Here is an 11,783-nt window from a genome sequence, read left to right on the forward strand (position 1 = left end):
CAATCATTTTTTTTTTCAATATTCAACCAAGTTCTATGTGTAATTGGTCCATGTTGTGAAGCCGCTCCCGTATGAAAAATTTTCCGCGAAATTTTTGGGCATAAATTGGTTACACAATTTTCTTAAACAAATTCAAAGGCCTAGAATAATACAATTTTAGTTGTTTTTGGGTTATTTTAAACCAAAAAGATCTGTTATCATTTTTCTCAAAAGTTGATAATTTCCCAGTTACAAGCGATTTAAAATCTGAAAACTGGGAAAGTACATTTTAATGCGAAAATACAAATTGAATTTTGTACCTAGTACCTAAATTGAAGTATAAACATTTTTCTCTGATCGTTTAATAACATTTAGCTCATTATTCGCTATTTTTTATAGATAATAACACCCATTATATTAGATTATATTAGCCGTAAGTAATAGTTCATTACTCACGAGCCATTACTCACGGGATTAATGAATCAAATGATACATGCCTAATTACAGTAACATACCTATGTGATAGATTTTAAGGTCGAAATACACTGTCATTACTTTACATGAGCTTTCGTGATACTACGTTGCAATATTTATTTGATTATCTAACAGAAATTCAGAGACACTTACACTTATAGGCACTTACACTTTACACTATCCTAACAATATTCTGCGTCTCCCAATAGTAGGCCACCGAATATTCAAGCGCTTCATTTATGAAAGACTTAGACCACACGCTGAAAAAATAGTTGGCAAATACCATAGTGGCTTCTGTAGACAGAAGCCAACAATAGACTAGATATTTGTTCTGCAACAGATACTCGAAAAAACAAGTGAATATAACATCGACACACATCATCTTTTCATAGACTTCGAAAGCGCATATGACAATATAAACCGAGAATTCTTAATAAAAGCAACGAAAGAATTTAATATACCAACACAGCTAATAGAACTGATAAAAGAATCTCTAAAAGCAGAAAGTAAAATCCGGATACAAAACGAACTAACGGAAACAGTAGATGTGAAAAAGGGACTACGCCAGGGAGACGCTCAATCATGCATCTTGTTCAACATCGTACTCGAGAAAATAATGAGGGACACAACAGTCATTACTCGAGGAACCATCATTAATAAAAGCCTGCAAATACTAGCATTTGCAGATGATGTTGACATAATCGCAAGATCAAGAATATAAATGATAGAGGCATTCAATCAAATAGAACGAGCTGCACAAAATAGTGGCCTTAAAATCAATCAGAACATAACAAAATATATGAAAAAATGCAGAAATAAGGCAGCCACAAAATATAACAATAGGAGAATACAACATTGAAGGGGTAAAAAATTTTACATACTTGAGATCCCTAGTCACGTCTGATAATAACGTTGCGGAGGAAGTGAAGAGGCGAATATTTATTGCCAATAAAAGTTACCATGGCTTAATCTGGCAACTAAGATCAGATAACGTCGCAAGAAAAACAAAATGCCAAATATACAAAACCTTAATAAGACCGGTACTCACATACGTCTCAGAAGCCTGGACACTCACTAAGAGAGAGGAAACATTGCTACCCACCTTTGAAAGAAAAATCTCACGACACATACTTATATAAGGGCACAAAAGAAAACAGAATTTGGCGAAGAAGGTACAACGTTGAACTATACAAAATATACCAGGATCCGGATATCATAACATACATTAAAATAGGACGGCTGCGTTGGATGGGACATGTAGAAAGAATGGAAGAAGGCGAAATACCAAACAAAATATTCAAACAGATGCCAGTAGGAAAAAGAACAAGAGAAAGACCGAAGCTGAGATATTTAGAACAAATAGAAAATGATATAATAACCTTAAAAATAAAAAACTGGAGAAAAAAAGCACGAAACAGATCAGAATGGAGAAGAATCCTGAAACAGGCCAAAACCCAGAAAGGGTTGTCGAGCCAGTGATGATGATGATGATGATGATGATATTCAACCGTGTACTATTGGTGAACTAGATTTGATTTTGTAAATTTTAATTAATATATATTAATATATGTTGATAATTATGTTTTTCTACTAATAAAAATAGAAGGTCGTAGAAAAAGTATAGCATTCTACTCGCATGTACTGGCAATTTCTTACTCTGATGAATTACGACACTCGCCTTGGGCTCGTGTCGCAAACTTCATCATCGTGAATAATAACTTCATCATTACTTGCTCTTGGACTAATTTACTTAGGGGAATGCATATGGATTTTCACTTCGGAAAAAATCAAACAAGATAGAACTTTTTGTAATTTCATTAACAAATGTTTAATAAACAACATATCAAAAAGTTCTACTCGTAAAGTGGGTGCTTCATTTTTTAATTAAACAAATGAACTAAGAAATTAGATGTTTTTTAAATAACTCCGAAAATATTAATTTTTGGAAAAAAACTGACTTGACCATTGAAAAATTCAGAAAATTTTACAAAAAAAACCTTATATAAAGAATTTTCTAAAATTAAATCTGTATCTTCTATAATTTTTTATTTATAACGCTAAAGTCACCCTTCTCACAAACATTGGCGCATTGTAAACTAGGGTACGGTGAAGTGCACGGATGAGTTATTTTAATGTAATTATTTAACTAATGGATTAAATCAAATTTTACAAATTGAACATGAAAGAAGAATAATTAAGCTATCTTATGGTTATATTAAAAAGAAATAAAATGTATGGGCATAAGTACGGTGGGGGCGGAAAGTGAGCCTTACATGAATTTTGTTCAAAAATGTGTAACTAATACAATTTTTCTTATAAAACCCTCAATTTTGCACAACTTACCTTTCAAGCATCTTACTAAATGGTGTTTCATTCAAAAAAAATCTCAAAAATTTAATTCAAATGATATGACGTCTCAAAAAATGTAATTTTTGAAATCTTTGTAGTTTTATAGAATTACCACCAATTTAAGACGGTATTACTCAAGTTTGAACAGATCTATTACAGTTTTGTAAGTACTTTTTTAAAGCTTAGGATGTGATCTTTAAAACACACTAAATTATTTTACTTTAGAGATGAAATAGACTATTTCTTTTTGAGAAAATTAAGAAAGATAACAAAAATGTAATACAAAAACCGAAAATGACCAGCTAAAAAATGTTTGTACAAAGTGACCAAAACTTTTTTCCGTAAAACTTACCTAAAATACATTTAATAATAGTCCATTCTTTCACGGTTTTTGCTCTAAATTTTAAAGAACCGCTTGGATTGACATGAAATTTGGCATACGTATAGCTTACATGTCAAAGGAAAGAAGTGATATTGTGCCGATGTTTGCTTTTGCCCTGTGGGTGACTTTCACCCCCTCTTGGGGGTGAAAAAATATATGTCCAAAATAAGTCCGGAAATGGGTAAACTGACTAATTTTAAGTAACTTTTGTTCTATAGAGCTTTTTCGCCAAGTCAACACTTTTCGAGATATTTGCGAGTGAATATGTTCATTTTTTAACAAAATAACCACATTTTAGACGGTTTTTCGCAAATAACTCAAAAAGTAAGTATTTTGTGAAAAAAAACGTTCTCAACAAAAATATAGCCTATGAAAAAGTAAAAAAAATGGAGTACGCCTTGGGTCTCTGGCTCTCGTAAAACCAGAGTTATAGCCAATGAAAAATAGATTCATATTCACCAAATTTCAAATAGAATATTTCGACGTAAAATATTCAAAAAATTAAGCACTTTTTGGGAAAAACTCATTATAACTTTTTTAAAGTGTTTAAAAAAAGCTTTATTTCTGTTTTTACGAAAAGTTTCTAGCTTTAAATTTAAGCAAGTTACGCTCAAAATAAAGTTGGTCCCTTTTGTTTTTGCAAAAAAAAAAAATCGGGAAGACCACCCCCTAATTAGCAACTTAAATGAAATTAATCGTTACCGCTCCACAAATTATTTGACTTATGTTTTGTTTATATGATCTGTAAGTTTCATCGATTTAAAGTGCTTATGTTTGAAAAAATTTGGTTTCAAAGTAAAATTTTTAAAAATTTAAATTTTGAAAAAGATGCTTTTTTTCAAAATAACTTAAAACTTGTTAGAGATACCAAAAATCTCGAAAAACAAAAAAGTCAGATTTGCTTTTCTGAATATCATGTATTTTTTTTGTTTTTCTGTTAGACAAAAATTTATTGAGGTTTGGTGTTTCTAAATTTGCATACATTCGTGATCAGTGACTCGTTCAACCCCTTTTAAATACAGCACTTTCAGTAATAAAGACTTTGAACCGATGAAACTTACAGATCATATAAACAATATATACACGAGTCAAGAAATTTGTGAAGTCGTAACGATTAAGTTCATTTAAGATACTAATTAGGGGGTGATTTTCTCGATTTTTTTACCAAAACCAAAAGGGACTAACTTTATTTTGAGCGTAACTTGTTTAATTTTGATACTAGAATTTTTTTCTATAAAACAAAAATGAAGCTTTTATTAAACACTTTAAATAAGTTGTAATGAGTTTTCTCCGAAAGGTGCTTCATTTTTGGTTATTTCACGTTAAAATATTCTATTTGGAATTTGACGAATATGAACCTATATTTCATTAGCTATAACTCTGCTTGTACTGGGTGTAGAGCCGTGATATATACACCATGCTTTTAAATTTTTTACAGGCGACATTTTTGCTAAGAATGTTTTTTCGACAAAATGCTTACTATTTGAGTTATTTGCGAAAAATCGTCTAAAAGCGTGGTTATTTTGTTGAAAAAATGAACATATTCACTGCCAAATAACTCGAAAAGTATTGACTTGGTGAAAAAACTCTATAGAACAAAAGTTACTTAAAATTAGCCAGTTTATCGATTTCCTGACTTTCTTTGGACGAATATTTTTTCACCCCCAAGAGGGGGTAAAAACACCCCCAGGGCAAAAGCACATATCGGCACAATATCACTTTTTTTCTTTGACTTGTTAGCTAGGTGTATGCCAAATTTTATGTCAATCCAAGCGGTTCTTTAAAATTTAGAGGTTTTGCAATATTTTACCATTAATGAATGGACTATAATAATCTTTAACAATAATAAATGAACAAATAATAAAAAAAAAAATTTTTTTAGCTCTTATACAGTATGTCTGCGTAACTTTGAACCTATTGATAACTTTTTTATTATCAGTTTTAAGAAAAAAAGTTATTCTTTATAAAATACTCTGCATCGTATATTATCTAAGATGAAATCATCAAATATCAAATTTAATTAATTTTATACGAGGTAAGTCAAAAAATTTCACTCAAGAGTAAGGTACCGTTATATTTCACAATTTCGAAAATTGTTATTAAGAAAAGTTGTTTGGAATTAAAAAAGAATGTGTGTGTACTTTGTACGCACGTAAGGAGTTATATTTATAACAGAATTAAACACACACAAACACATTGAAAAATGCCTCAAATGATTTCTGAACAATAATTGTTGGAAAAATTTTAATTAAATCCGTATTTTCATAAAAAAAAAATTATATAATAATATACTTACAATCATAAAATATATAAAAAAAAAATAAAAGTTTGTGTTGATTGAACCCACGTACATTGTGCTCAATTTCCAATATCTTTAGATATCGGCTACGGGGACATATGCATCTTACTGGAAGATAGAGCAACTGAACAACTTGACAGTTCCGAATTTAACCACAATAATTTAATGTCTACGGAATTCAAATATTACAACACAACAAAACAGAGCAAGAAAACAATATTAGATGAATATTTTTAGATATTTTGTTGGTTAGGTAGGTTTACATACATACTAGGTAGGTTTATTTCACATTTTTCAAATAGGTTATGTAATTTGGTTATAGGCCGTTCCAACATGCTGTCAAAATTAAATCAATATGGCTACTGGGCGTAAAAGATAAATGTTATTCTATCTGTTCTTAATGTGTTTTAGATAATTTTAGTTGTATTTCTTTGTAATTTTGTGTTGTACAAAGATTAATTTAACATTTTCTCTGGAAGTATTAATTTAGAAAGATAATAATATGCTCCATTGGTGTTGTGTTTTAAAGTGTGAAATGCAAAGTAATCGTGATAAAGTCAAGATAAAGTTCACTTTTAAACTGAACTAAATAAGGTATCATCTGAGAGATAACAATGGTTAAATGCAATACAATGTAAAGGTTTTACTAGCGAAATGAAAATTCTCCTGTCCTGTCTGCTGTAATCATTTTATATCTGGTAAGTTACAATTACAACAGTAACGATTTTTGAAGATGTTAACATTTTAATCTTATAGGAAAACCAGCCGACTTAATCGATAATAACAATCTCCAGATTGGGTTCCTTCAATAAATTGGGCTATAAACACAATGAAATAAGTTACCCAAAATCTAAAATGGAGTGGTATCAAAGGAGAATTAAAAGAAAAAATATTCATATTGAAATTATTTATAAGGCACTGGACTGTCTTAAATTCTACAAATACTAGGTGGGTAAATGATTTTAGACATTTTTCGTTAACCCTTAAACGCCCAACCTTTTTTAGGTTCCATATATGCCCAAGGGTGGGTGAAAAATGTCCACCTCGAAAATAGCTGATATATTTATTGAGAGTTGTTGTAAATTGATTCAACTTAAGAATCTTATGCTTAATAAACACAGCATCTTCTAAAATATTAATATAAACAATTTACAAACCTCACAACAAAATTACAATGTACATCAAAATTAATATACCAGTAAAAGCCAGTAATTCAGATCTGTCGATTTTCTCCACATTCTTCCTTTCAGCCTCCTCATTGGCAGATAATTATGTCGATAATGTAATTATATGTCGATAATTATATGAATTATGTTCCTACCAACGAGAAATAATATAGAAACCTTTAGTAACAAGTTTTACCAAGGGTGTACTTTTTGTGCCCACCCATATTTAACTCAAGATATTAATTTTATTTTCAAAAATATCGGTAGAACCAAATTAACATTCGATAAACGGCTGTCTTTTTAACAATAAATGATTTTTGAAAATTTTTTAAACACGTAATAAATATGTTACACGGGAATACGCATTAGGTGGACATTTTTTACCCACCCTTGGGCGTTTAAGGGTTAATGGTTGTAGGTTACTGTTACTTCAGTAGATTTACGACTTGTTTACACAGGTAGAGTAATGATGCAAGTACTTGATAGAGTAGAGTAACTCTACCTGTAAAAATGCTCAGCACAGTAGAATAGCTAGTAGAGTGTATAGTAGGAGTTAAAGTAGAGTGACTAGCAACATATGGCAAAGTAAGTACTCTATGACCAACTCCACTGCCAAAATGTCTACTCGGCTGCGCACTCTACCCATAGAACACGCTCAATTATGGCAGAGTAGAGTAGGTAGGAGAGTACATGGGGGCACTGTCATTCTGGCTGAAATTGTGTTATATATATTATTGTCACTATACTAGCATCAGTACTATACTTGTACTCTCCTCATGTGAATGGTATCAAGCCATTTTTGGTAGAGTACTACTGCTAATCTACTCTCCTCAAAACTCTACCCATGTAAACAAGTCTTTAGAAACAGTGGAAAATGAGGTAGCTAGTAGAGTAGTAGTAGAGTAAAATATACTGGTTTAGCAAATTACAATGTTTTAAGGTGATACAGTAGCGATCAACAGGTAGTCAAAACGCGTTCCAAGATTGCCGCTGTAATTTTGAATATTTTTTCGAGATATTTGGCACACATATTCGTAATATAATAAAGAATGGCGGTACAGAGCCCAATTTGAAAAATATATTAATATGTGGAAATTACTCTGTAATTATACAATATTTAAAAAACGAGCCTGTACCGCCATTAAGAAGAACAAAAAAATACACTTTTTTCAAATAATCTTTTTTATCCGATGCCTAGATTTTGTGTCATTTTGGAACTACTAATGAAATAAAAAATTTTAGTAGTTCCAAAATAACACAAAATCTAGGCATCGGATAAAAAAGTTTATTTGAAGAAAGTGTATTTTTTTGTTCTTCTTAATGGCGGTACAAACTCGTCTTTTTTTTTATATTGTATTTAATTACAGAGTAATTTCCACATATTAATATATTTTTCAAATTGGGCTCTGTACCGCCATTCTTTATTATATTACGAATACGTGTGCCAAATATCTCGAAAAAATATTCAAAATTACAGCCGCAATCTTGGAACGCGTTTTCGTTACCTGTTGATCGATACTGTTTCCTCTTAAGATAGTTTTAATAGTTATTTATGATATAAGTATTAAAAGTACAATTTTAAGACACGCATGTGAAAGTTAACTTGAAAAAATAATTTTATTAAGAGGAAACAGTAGCGATCAACAGGTAGCAAAAACGCGTTCCAAGATTGCGGCTGTAATTTTGAATATTTTTTCGAGATATTTGGCACACGTATTCGTAATATAATAAAGAATGACGGTACAGAGCCCAATTTGAAAAATATATTAATATGTGGAAATTACGTTGTAATTATATACAATATTAAAAAAACGAGCCTGTACCGCCATTAGGAAGAACAAAAAAATACACTTTCTTCAAATAAACTTTTTTATCCAATTCCTAGGTTTTGTGTCATTTTGGAACTACTAAATTTTTTTATTTCATTAGTACATAGTTCCAAAATGATACAAAATCTAGGCATCGGATAAAAAAGTTTATTTGAAGAAACTGTATTTTTTTGTTCTTCTTAATGGCGGTACAGGCTGGTTTTTCAATATTGTATTTAATTACAGAGTAATTTCCACATATTAATATATTTTTCAAATTGGGCTCTGTACCGCCATTCTTTATTATATTACGAATACGTGTGCCAAATATTTCAAAAAAATATTCAAAATTACAGCCGCAATCTTGGAACGCGTTTTCGCTACCTGTTGCTCGCTACTGTTTCCTTTTAATGTTTTGACTTCCACATCAGATGTCATTGTCAAAATACAAAATATTCATTATTATTAGGTTTGTTCTAGCAAACAGTTGGTCAGTGCCCAAGTAGCAATTTTACGACCTGCAACCAATTTTGTCTTAATGGGACGTTAAATTTAAGGACAAAATTGGTTCACAATAAGCCTTAACCAAGGACAACGTCTGTTTTTCCTATGGACCAACGTTGCTGCTAATAAGTCATATAATCTGATGACCAACCGACATCGGGAATAACGACGTCAATTATTAGGATAAGGTTTGACGTTAAGCTGACGTCGCTCTTAACCTATCTGTACTATAAGTGCAATTAAGTGGCATACATCAACGACTACTCAACGTCGGGAATTACAACGTATTTTTTTAGGATAGATGCCAACGTTCACAGGACGTTGGTGTTTTATCGAGTATGGTAGACGTATTTTTCGGGAAGACGACAACGACAATCCAACGTTGAGAATACCAACGTTAATTATTAGGTTAAGGTTTAACGTTAAGCTGACGTCGGGTATAACCTCTATACTACAATGTAATTTACTGGAAGACATTTAACGACTGCTCAACGTCGGGGATTACAGAGTATTTATTAGTATCGAACCCAACGTATATGGTAGATTGCTGCGTATACTTGCGGGAAGGTGAGAACGACAATACAACGTAGGTAATAACAACGCAATACTTAAGTAAAGTTGTATACGTTAACCTGACGTCAAAGTTTTTTATAAGATACCTGTAATTTACTAAAAAACATCTGACTTGACTTGTATGACTATAATATGACAGATATTACATTGTAAACATAACCTTACTTTTTTATACTTGGTTTTTCTAGTTTTTCTATAAACAGTATATTAACAATAACAATTTATTGAACGAAAAACCTATATAGTTAAAAAAATATATAGTTGTTATTTGAGAAAAAGAACGTCTCAAAATGAAGGGGAAATGCATGGAAAAAAGAAATCAAAAGCTTTTAGACATTCAACATCCTTTTACAGACAAAAAGCTAAACTTTTGAAAATGGCACATACAGAACCTGAACAGCTAATTACTCAAAGTGGGATTAAAGATTTTCATGAGGTAAACATATGCAACAAATAAAAATAACCAACTATAAGTAGATTAATAAATGCATTCGTAAAACCCTTTGGTTTAAGCTGCCTGATGTACATACACAAGCATCTACCACCAGATTAAGGCGTGTTCACGACGACGGCCGGTCGTCGGGAGTCTGTCGTCAAGACCAGGTTGTTTGCACTTACTTTAGGACGTATTAGGTATACCAATAGGTAAATTCGAGGTGTGCAACGTAAAAATAGGTTATACTAAAGGTCGACAGGGGGTGTCCTTGTCCAAATCAGTTAAAATGTAGTGCAATTTAGGTCGCGAGTCAAATCCGCCATTAATGAAAGATCGCCATGGTTCAGCCATTTTTTGAAACATAATGTTTGGCAATTTTTTTGCTAAATTTTAATGAATATTTTTTTAATTAACGAATTTTGTTTATATATAAATCAAGGATAATTTTGTATGGGTCTAGACATAATAATATGTTTTTTTAATTACGATGGTTATTTCTATTTTTACCGTTTTGTTCGATTTAACCTGTAAATTTCTGAGGCGCTTTCAGTTTTTAGCAATTTTTATACCTAGTTTAACAATACACTTCCTTGCGTTTGTAAATTTTCGACCGCATTATGCAATGAGGCAGATGATTAATAAAATAATTATACAAGTCACTTAGGTTATATTCTGAATAGAGTAGGAACCTACTTAAATAAGTATCAACAGGCCGTCATGAATCTTAGTTTCTAATGATTTAATATCCTCCAAGATTATTAACCTATTTGGTAGAAATTAAGTGTGTCGGCCGTACTTCTGTGGTAGAGAATATTATACTATTACTTTACAAGACCAAAGTCCTAAAAAACCAACGTAATTTGACGATAATATATCTCGAGCTGAGAAGTCGAGAGGGGGACGTCGAAGCAACCCGTATTTCTATTCCCCAATTAGGTGCAAATAGCGGTTTTCTGACCGTCGTCGCAACGTCGCGTATTAACGTTGGGGCATTTAATCCAACGTTAAGACGTCGTTGAGACGTCGTAATATTACGTCCAATTGCTTCTTGGGTGAGAGAACATAATACAGTCACCAGTGCTATCCCCTCTACTCGCGCTGGTCCACTATTCGCTGATGGTTTCAAACTGTTTGAAACTGATGCTAGAACAAACCTATTATTATTATGCATATCATTATCTGTAAATAATATTTCTTCTGATTGTTAATTGTAAAGGATAGAAAAATTACCATTTAATTTTTTTTTTAGAATCAGCTGAGAGAAGTGGTGTACAAAAAAAAACCAGGAAGGGAATGGAATATGTGGCTACGAAAGGCAAAAGAAATGATTACAAAGCAAATGTGACACATTTTTTTAAAAATATGTAGGAATATCAGTAAACTACATTAAAAATGTATGAAAAGATTTTGTGCAATAAAAATGTTTATATTTATCAAGGATTTATTATTTGGTATGGCCACATATCGTCGGTGATGTGACAATACATCCTCTCTGTTTTTTTATGTGTTTTGTAAGAGAGACTAAAAACTTGTTTTAGGGTCACCACCTGTTTCATATATTTTTCGACTTGTAGTAAATTACACTATCTATTTACTACAAAACAAGTCAAAACTTACATATGAAAACAGGATGTGACCTTAAAAAAGTTTTTGGTCTCTCCTACAAAACTCAAGAAAAAACAGATAGGAGGTATTGTCACATCAGCAAGGGATATATTTCTGGTATATCCAAGGAATGTCTAAAAAATATATTTTGAATGACCAAGAACATTCGTGGACATTCATGGATTCAGGGAATGTTTAAAATGCTGAC

General features: G+C 31.4%; 1 long non-coding RNA gene across 1 annotated transcript; it reads left to right on the forward strand.

Annotated features, from left to right (window-relative positions):
• The first annotated feature begins 5,995 nt into the window (after positions 1 to 5,995).
• Positions 5,996 to 11,403, forward strand: LOC126892155 (uncharacterized). Its single transcript, XR_007700699.1, has 2 exons — positions 5,996 to 6,431; positions 11,220 to 11,403. It is a non-coding gene; the product is annotated as an uncharacterized LOC126892155 (long non-coding RNA).
• Positions 11,404 to 11,783: the final 380 nt, after the last annotated feature.

Source organism: Diabrotica virgifera, chromosome 9 (genome assembly GCF_917563875.1).
Source record: "Diabrotica virgifera virgifera chromosome 9, PGI_DIABVI_V3a".
NCBI lineage: Eukaryota > Metazoa > Arthropoda > Insecta > Coleoptera > Chrysomelidae > Diabrotica > Diabrotica virgifera.